This window comes from Rhinopithecus bieti, unplaced genomic scaffold, assembly GCF_001698545.2.
Source record: "Rhinopithecus bieti isolate Rb0 unplaced genomic scaffold, ASM169854v2 scaffold_6979, whole genome shotgun sequence".
NCBI classification, from domain to species: domain Eukaryota; kingdom Metazoa; phylum Chordata; class Mammalia; order Primates; family Cercopithecidae; genus Rhinopithecus; species Rhinopithecus bieti.
In genome coordinates, this window is record NW_016805527.1 from 1,062,208 (window position 1) to 1,070,016 (window position 7,809).

The following is a 7,809-nucleotide window of genomic DNA, read 5'->3' on the forward strand; positions in this document are numbered from 1 at the left end:
AAAAAAAAAAAAAAAAAAAAGCAGGAAATTTTATTTTTTATATTAAGCCTCACTAATATATGGCATGGAAACTTGGGTTAATTTTTTGAATGTCATTCAAATTTGAATGTTTATTTTTTTTTTAATATTTACTTTAGAGCTATCTTTGAAATACTTAAAGATTAGAAAGCAATTACCTGATAGATAGTTTCCCTAAATGTCTGAGTTTTTTTGCAATAAATACAATGTTCTTCATTCTCCTAAAAGCAAAGAAGAAATAATTTATCTGAAGATCACAAAAATCACATCAAACAGCCCTGTCTGTATTGCTGAGCTGTAACACAATTAGAATGAAAAAATAAATATATAATTTTAAAATGCTAAGATGTATGTGAATACTGTCAGAACTATATTATAACGTGTAGAGTGAAGATTTCTACTTACATAGGAGACATTTCAAGAAAGAATTCATTTTGATGTTTTCAAATTTTTTTACATTTTTAGTAACTGTCTGATGTGAAATAATTGAAAGTCTATGGAATAATACAAAATTTAAGAAATAAAGGTTTCATTCTATGTTGAGAAGTTTAAGTGATGGAATTCATATTGTGATCATATAAATGCTTTATATAAAAAATCTAAAGATGTATATAATAAAGTGTGTGTGTGTGTGCACATGTGTGTACATGAGGGTCATACACCTTTGGGAGAAACAGTAGCTCAGAGCTCCTTCAGTTTATCAAAGTCATGTCAAATATTTTTAAAAATAAAAAGGGCCATATTAACTTCAATTCAAATTTTACCTTGAAACATTCTAGAAATCAGTGTTGATTTAAAGGACTAAGTGGATTAGACAGATTAAGGTATTTTATGAATTTCAAATGTTAATGTGTTAACAGTGAATTTAATTGTAGATCAAAATTATTTTGGAAAATAATCAAGTCCTCTAATTTTGTAGAAAAAATATGAAAAACCAGAATGAAGTGATTTCAGTTAAGATCATCTTGATTGTCTCTTACTGCTCAGAATGTAAGTTTGCTAAATGAAGGTCACTATACATGTGAGTGGGTTTTAACAAACATTTTCCATAACAATGCTTTTAATGCACATTCAGTTAAGGCTAATAATGGACATAAAGAGGAAAGAAACCATAAAATCCTTTTATAATAGTATACAGTAGCTTATAATCTGTGATAGAGCTCATTCTTAAGACTGTGTCCTTTTACTTCATATATATTATCTTCATAGATCTGTCAGCCAATCTTGATTTTCAAAAAGTGTTTTTAACAAGCTAAGTATCAGTACTAGCTCTTAAATAAATTGAAGTAAAGAAGCCTTTATAAGTATTAAATCACAGCCATTCTCAATTTCAACTATTAAAACATTAAGTAATGATAAAAACAAGCAGACTATAACAATTTGGGGGACCTAGTATTCTAGAGACCAGCAATGATATGAGTAATGCTGTCCTTTACCCATGTTTAAGAGTCAAATTTATGGTGTTCTAATAATCACAATGAATATTTACATAGTATGAATATGAATATTATTTGTGCTACAGTTACATCCCATGGAGCCCTGTGACTCCTGAGCTGCAGCAGGAGGAGTAAATGCTATGTCTCAGGTGTGGGATTCCAATGCCTTCATTCTTATTTTTACTACTAACACTCAGGTGTTATTTGTTGGATGTCCATATTTATTATAGAAAGAATAACTTTCAAACTTTTTTAGAATCATGGAATTTTGTAAAGCAAAACAAAACATAAAAGGGAGGTGCCCATAACAAATATCTCCCTTTTATAGTTTTGTTGTTGTTGCTGTTTTTGGTTTTGGTTTTTACAAAATTCCATGATTCTAAAAAAGTTTGAAAGTTATTCTATAATAAGTCATTGAGAGGAAACATAAATGCCCATTAATTCAGTATTGCCTCCACCTGCTTGCTGCAAGCTGTACCTCAGCTAGAATGTTCTTTCCACTGTGTAAACGAGATTGTGGTGGAGCACGTGCTGGACCTTGATCATGTGGCCCAATTTATTTCTCCAGTTTTCCTCTCCCCACGCACCTCCTGGAACCTTAACTTTCAGTTGTACTGTGTCTCTTTGTTCTCAAGTTACACTCTGACAATTTTCCTCCCTCAATTCATAGTGTTATTCTTTGACTTTGTCATCCATGTGTGTATTTTTTTTTTTTCCTCAGGAATGTGATAGAGTCGCAAATGCCCAGTGGAGGACAGATTTCAAAAATCTGGAATCTGATTCTGTGAAGAAAGTCAATAGTAGCTTGATGGGAATAGCACTGAATCTATAAATTATTTTGGACCTTATGGCCAAAATATTGATTCTCACTATTCATGAATATGGAATTTTTTTTTTTCCATTTGTTTGCATCCTCTCTTATTTCCATGAGCAGTGGTTTGCAGTTCTCCTTGAAGAGGTCAAATTTCATATGAAACCAAAAAAGAGCCTATATAGCCAAGACAATCCTAACCCAAAAGAACAAAGCTGGAGGCATCACACTACCTGATTTCAAACTATACTACTAGGCTACAGTAATCAAAACAGCATGGTTACTGGTATCAAAACAGATATATAGACCAATGGAACAGAACAGAAGGATCAGAAATAAAACCACACATCTACAGCCATTTGATCTTCAACAAATCTGACAAAACCAAGCAATAGGAAAGGATTCCCTTTGTGTTTGTTTGTTTGTTTGTTTGTTTTTGAGATGGAATCTCACACTGTCACCCAGGCTGGAGTGCAGTGGTGTGATCTCCACTCATGGCAACGTCTGCCTCCTGGGTTCAAGCAATTCTCCCGCCTCAGCCTCCCAAGTAGCTGGAATTACAGGTGCCTGCCACCACGTCCAGAAAAATTTTTGTATTTTTAGTAGAGACAAGGTTTCACTATGTTGGCCAGGTTGGTCTTAAACCTGTGACCTCATGATCTGCCCACTTTGGCCTCCCAAAGTGCCAGAATTACAGGTGTTAGCCACCACACCCAGCCAGGATTCCCTATTTAATAAATGGTGTTGGGAAAACTGGCTAGCCATATTCATGAAACTGAAACTGGACCCCTTCATCATACCTCATACAAAAATTAACTGAAGATGGATTAAAGACTTAAATGCATGACTTAAAACCATAAAAACCATAGAAGAAAACCTAAGCAATCCCATTCAGGTCATAGGCATGGGCAAAGACTTCATGACTAAAACACCAAAAGCCATTACAACAAAAGCCAAGATTGACAAATGGGATCTCATTAAACTAAAGAGCTTCTGCACAGCAAAAGAAACTATCATAAGAGTGAACAGGCAACCTACAGAATGGGAGAAAATTTTGTAACATATCCATCTGACAAAGATCTAATATCCAGAATCTACAAGGAACTTAAATAAACTCACAAGAAAAATTAACCCCATCAAAAAGTAGATGAAGGATATGAACAGACACTTCTCAAAAGAAGAAATTTATGTAGCCAACAAACATATGAAAAAAAGCTCATCATCACTGGTCATCAGAGCAATACAAATCAAAACCACAATGTGATACTATCTCACACCAGTTAGAGTGGCAATCATTAAAACGTCAGGAAACAACAGATACTGGTGAGGATGCAGAGAAATAGGAACACTTTTACACTGTTGGTGGGGAGTGTAAATTAGTTCAACTATTGTGAAAGACAGTGTGGCGATTCCTCAAGGATATAGAACCAGAAATACGATTTGACCCAGCAATCCCATTATTGAGCGTATACCCAAAGGATTATAAATTGAGTACATACCCAAAGGATTATAAATTCTCCTATGAAGACACACGCACATGTGTGTTTATTGAGGCACTATTTACAATAGCAAAGACTTGGAACCAACCCAAATGCCCATCAATGATAGACTGGATAAAGAAAATGTGGCACATATGCACCATAGAGTACTATGCAGCCATAAAAAGGGGATGAGTTCATGTCCTTTGCAGGGACATGGATGAAGCTGGAAACCATCGTTCTCAGCAAACTAACACAGGAACAGAAAACCAAACACCACATGTTCTTGCTCATAAGCGGGAGTTGAACAATGAGAACACATGGACACAGGGAGGGGAACATCACACACTGGGGCCTGTTTGGGGGTGGGGGCATGGAGAGGGATAACATGAGGTCAAATATCTAATGCAGGCAGGGGTTAAAACCTAGCTGACAGGTTGATGGGTACAGCAAACCACCATGGTACATGTATACCTATGTAACAAACATGCATGTTTTGCACAAGTATCCCAGAACGTAATGTATAATTTAAAAAATTAAAAATAAAAAAAGAATCAAAAAACACATTTGGAATCTGGGTTTTGCCCAGATTGTCATCATTTCAGTCAAACATTATTCCACTAGTTTTCTATTCTCAAACACACATCTGATCATTTCTTTCCTTTGTCTCAAACCCTAAATGTATTGCCCTGTTCTTAGAATCACTTCCAATTTCTTAATTGGGTCTTTTTTAAAATCTGGCTCTTAGATACCCATAAACATGATCTCTCATCCCCCTCTTCCCTCAAATTCCATGTCCTTCCTCACTTACAGATATCTGTCTGGGCAGTTTCATCCTTGTCTCAACTTTAAGGAAACGTCTTTGAAGACTGATGTGTATGCCCTCCCATGTCTCTCAAGAGACAGCAGGCATTCGATGAAGATTTATTCACAAATTAAATGAGTGTTTTGTAGATGCCATTGCTGAGGTTTCTATTTAACTAGGAACTCTATCACTAGATATAATTAATTAATGCACATATACATATTTAAAAGAATATAATGGCAACAAGGCTATGCTTTTAGCTATGTAAATTATTTAAGTACAGTTAACATTATACTTTGACATAATAATAATACCCTTCTCTAACAGTGAAAAGGCTACATTTTAATAAGGATGAGAATGACAAAGAACAAGCTGAGCTGTACAGTAATGAATTTGGGAGGAAATCACTCAGCAACAGTAAGGGAACTGAAGAATGTATCACCTCCTTATACCCTGCTAATGTAAATGTAAGCATAGGGAACAGAATGCTATTTAATATGTCTTGTGCTCTGGCAAGTCAAGGGTAATCTTTTACTCTGGGAACTTCCAAGCACAAGTGGTAAGTAATGAGAATTAGCTTGACATTCTTAGACATCCCTCTATATCCACACATTTAGCATACCAGTGTAATCTAAAATCATGCGGACTCTCATTCCCTGAAATAAGAGATGCAGCAATTCTTTCCTTCATTGATGTATTAACAATACACTATCTGCTTTATATGGAGCTCACTTAATGACCCAGAATAGAGTTCACCCCTTTCCTGGAATCTCTTCTTTATTACAAGACCTTTGGTTTGCTTCTGTAGTAACTTCAAGGTTGGAAGTTACAAGAAGAATTGCAGAAGGACAAAGGATATTCAGCTAAAGTGTAAACTCTCCTGAATCCAAACATTTAAAAACTGTTGGACATATAGTCTTAGAGATATTTTCACATTTATATTACTTAGCAAAATAGAAAATAACTAGATATTATTTATTTTAATAAAACATTGGACAAAGCATGCTTTGATTTGTATGTAACAATTATCTTTTTTTTTTTTGTCATATTTAAAAATAACTTTCAGGCTCATTTGATGAAGGGGTGCAAGTTTCTTGCAGTAAGCCCAGTTCAGTGGTTTGTCCAGGAATCTCCATTTTTGCTTGTCCTCCTCCTTATGTCTGACATAACTATTAATAGTTCCTACTTTCATTCTCCAAGTATCATAATCTGTGATGGATACTACAACCTCCTTGATTAATGCGTAGATTCCTTTTAGCCTTTCCCAATTCTCAGATTGCCTTGAAGTTAAATGCTTCCAATGATAGAATCAGAAAATAGAACGGTGACTACTATTCCTGAAGGCCTCTGGTATTTTCCTGAGTATCAAGCTTGGACTGATTAAATTCTCATTTCCTATTAAACTGTTTTCCCTGGATGGCATCATAATCATTCACTTAGACTCTCCTGACTACTCACTCGTTCCCAGAACACCCAGCAGAAGTAGACAGTAATGTCAGATAGGACATTGGTGTCATGATTTTCTCCCATATTATACAGAGCCAACAGGACACTGACATAGGTTAGTATTATCCTAGCCTTAAAATAAACTCAGAATAGATTCACGTACTCAGAAATATATTCATGTGAATTTTATTTTTCTCATTCGCTAATATAAGATTCTTGCAGATTCATGTAACAGAGTTTGGTGACAATTCTGGCAATAACATTTTCTTTTTAAAATCAGACTTTGACTTTTCTAGTTAGTGTAATTTGCTTCTAAATTTATTTATAAAATTAACTTATTACTCATTTAACTGATTATTTAGTAATTCAATTAACTTATCAAATTAATTTAATACTCAGGAGACTATCTTGATTTGATGAGCATTTTAATAAAAACAATTAGCAATAGGAATAGTTTATGGCAGTCTCATTCGAGAGTTTTCAAGAGTCATTGGCATTTAAAATTCCTTATTCACAAAGTATTCTTTTGTCATGATGCAAAGGCAATACATTAGATGGCCAAATCTGACCAGCAAATGTGTGCTGTTTAATTTTACCATGTTAAAATAAAAATAACTATTAACCATCTTTAAGTAATGTGAGATTTTGGAGGACAATGCCAACTGCTGAGTCATGAAGATTCACAAGGTAAATGATCACAAGGCGGAATCCTACCTGGATCCCACCATTAGACGTTCATCTTTCCCAAATCAAGCACCCCCACTGCCTCCTACAGTCCATCTTTCCTACACGTTTGTACTACTGTTTTATTTTGTTGTTATTTGCTTTAGAAAATCCCACACAAGACTTAATTTCTAGATAAAATATGTGTGTTCTGGTAAAGAATTACTCACGAATCCTTAAAATTAATGAGAAGGAACAAATCAATTTATACCCAAGCCATATTTTGATGAAGGAGGAAGTGGAATGGATCTAAGGAACTGAGATCCTCAATGAGAGGGAAGAGAAAGTCTTCTATGGGGACAACAGTCCCAAGTCACAAACTGTAGTAGTGCCCAGAAGGAGATTACCAGTTGAATGGGGGTCAGTTGACCTTTAAGATCGCTTCCAATTAAAAATAATGATAATAATGTGCAATGCTTTGGCTTTGTCATTTGTCATTCCATCATAATCAAAATTGGATTTTTTTAGGTATGACTGGCTGAGTAGGCACCCTCTCTCATTCAATGTGCATCACACCCAGAGATATATACTTAGGGAAAAGAGCACCTCATAGTGCATAATCCTCATTAAGTCAAATGTTTATAAAAGTCCTACTCCCTGGCTAGACTCTAAACTTTAAATTTTCACCATTCAATAATTTTAACATGTTAGCTATATATATTTTAAACATGTTTACCTTCTTTTTGTCTTGCAGAAGTTGATACTGGTAAAGTATAAAGAAATATGTTTTTTTAAAAAAATTGCTTTTTGGGGTAGAAAATGTCCCTTCAATTATAAAGTCATATCTTTAAAAAACAGGAAAATGAGGCCGGGCGCGGTGGCTCAAGCCTGTAATCCCGGCACTTTGGGAGGCTGAGACGGGCGGATCACGAGGTCAGGAGATCGAGACCATCCTGGCTAACATGGTGAAACCCCGTCTCTACTAAAAAAAATACAAAAAACTAGCTGGGCGCGGTGGCGGGCGCCTGTAGTCCCAGCTACTCGGGAGGCTGAGGCAGGAGAATGGTGTAAACCCGGGAGGCGGAGCTTGCAGTGAGCTGAGATCCGGCCACTGCACTCCAGCCTGGGCGACAGAGCGAGACTCCGTCTCAA

The 7,809-nt window shown here is 35.5% G+C and overlaps 1 protein-coding gene across 1 annotated transcript in view; it reads right to left on the minus strand.

Annotated features, from left to right (window-relative positions):
* Positions 1-7,809, minus strand: part of SNTG1 (syntrophin gamma 1) — a 408,192-nt gene that overhangs the window by 92,025 nt on the left and 308,358 nt on the right. The gene's annotated exons all lie outside the window — the stretch shown is intronic.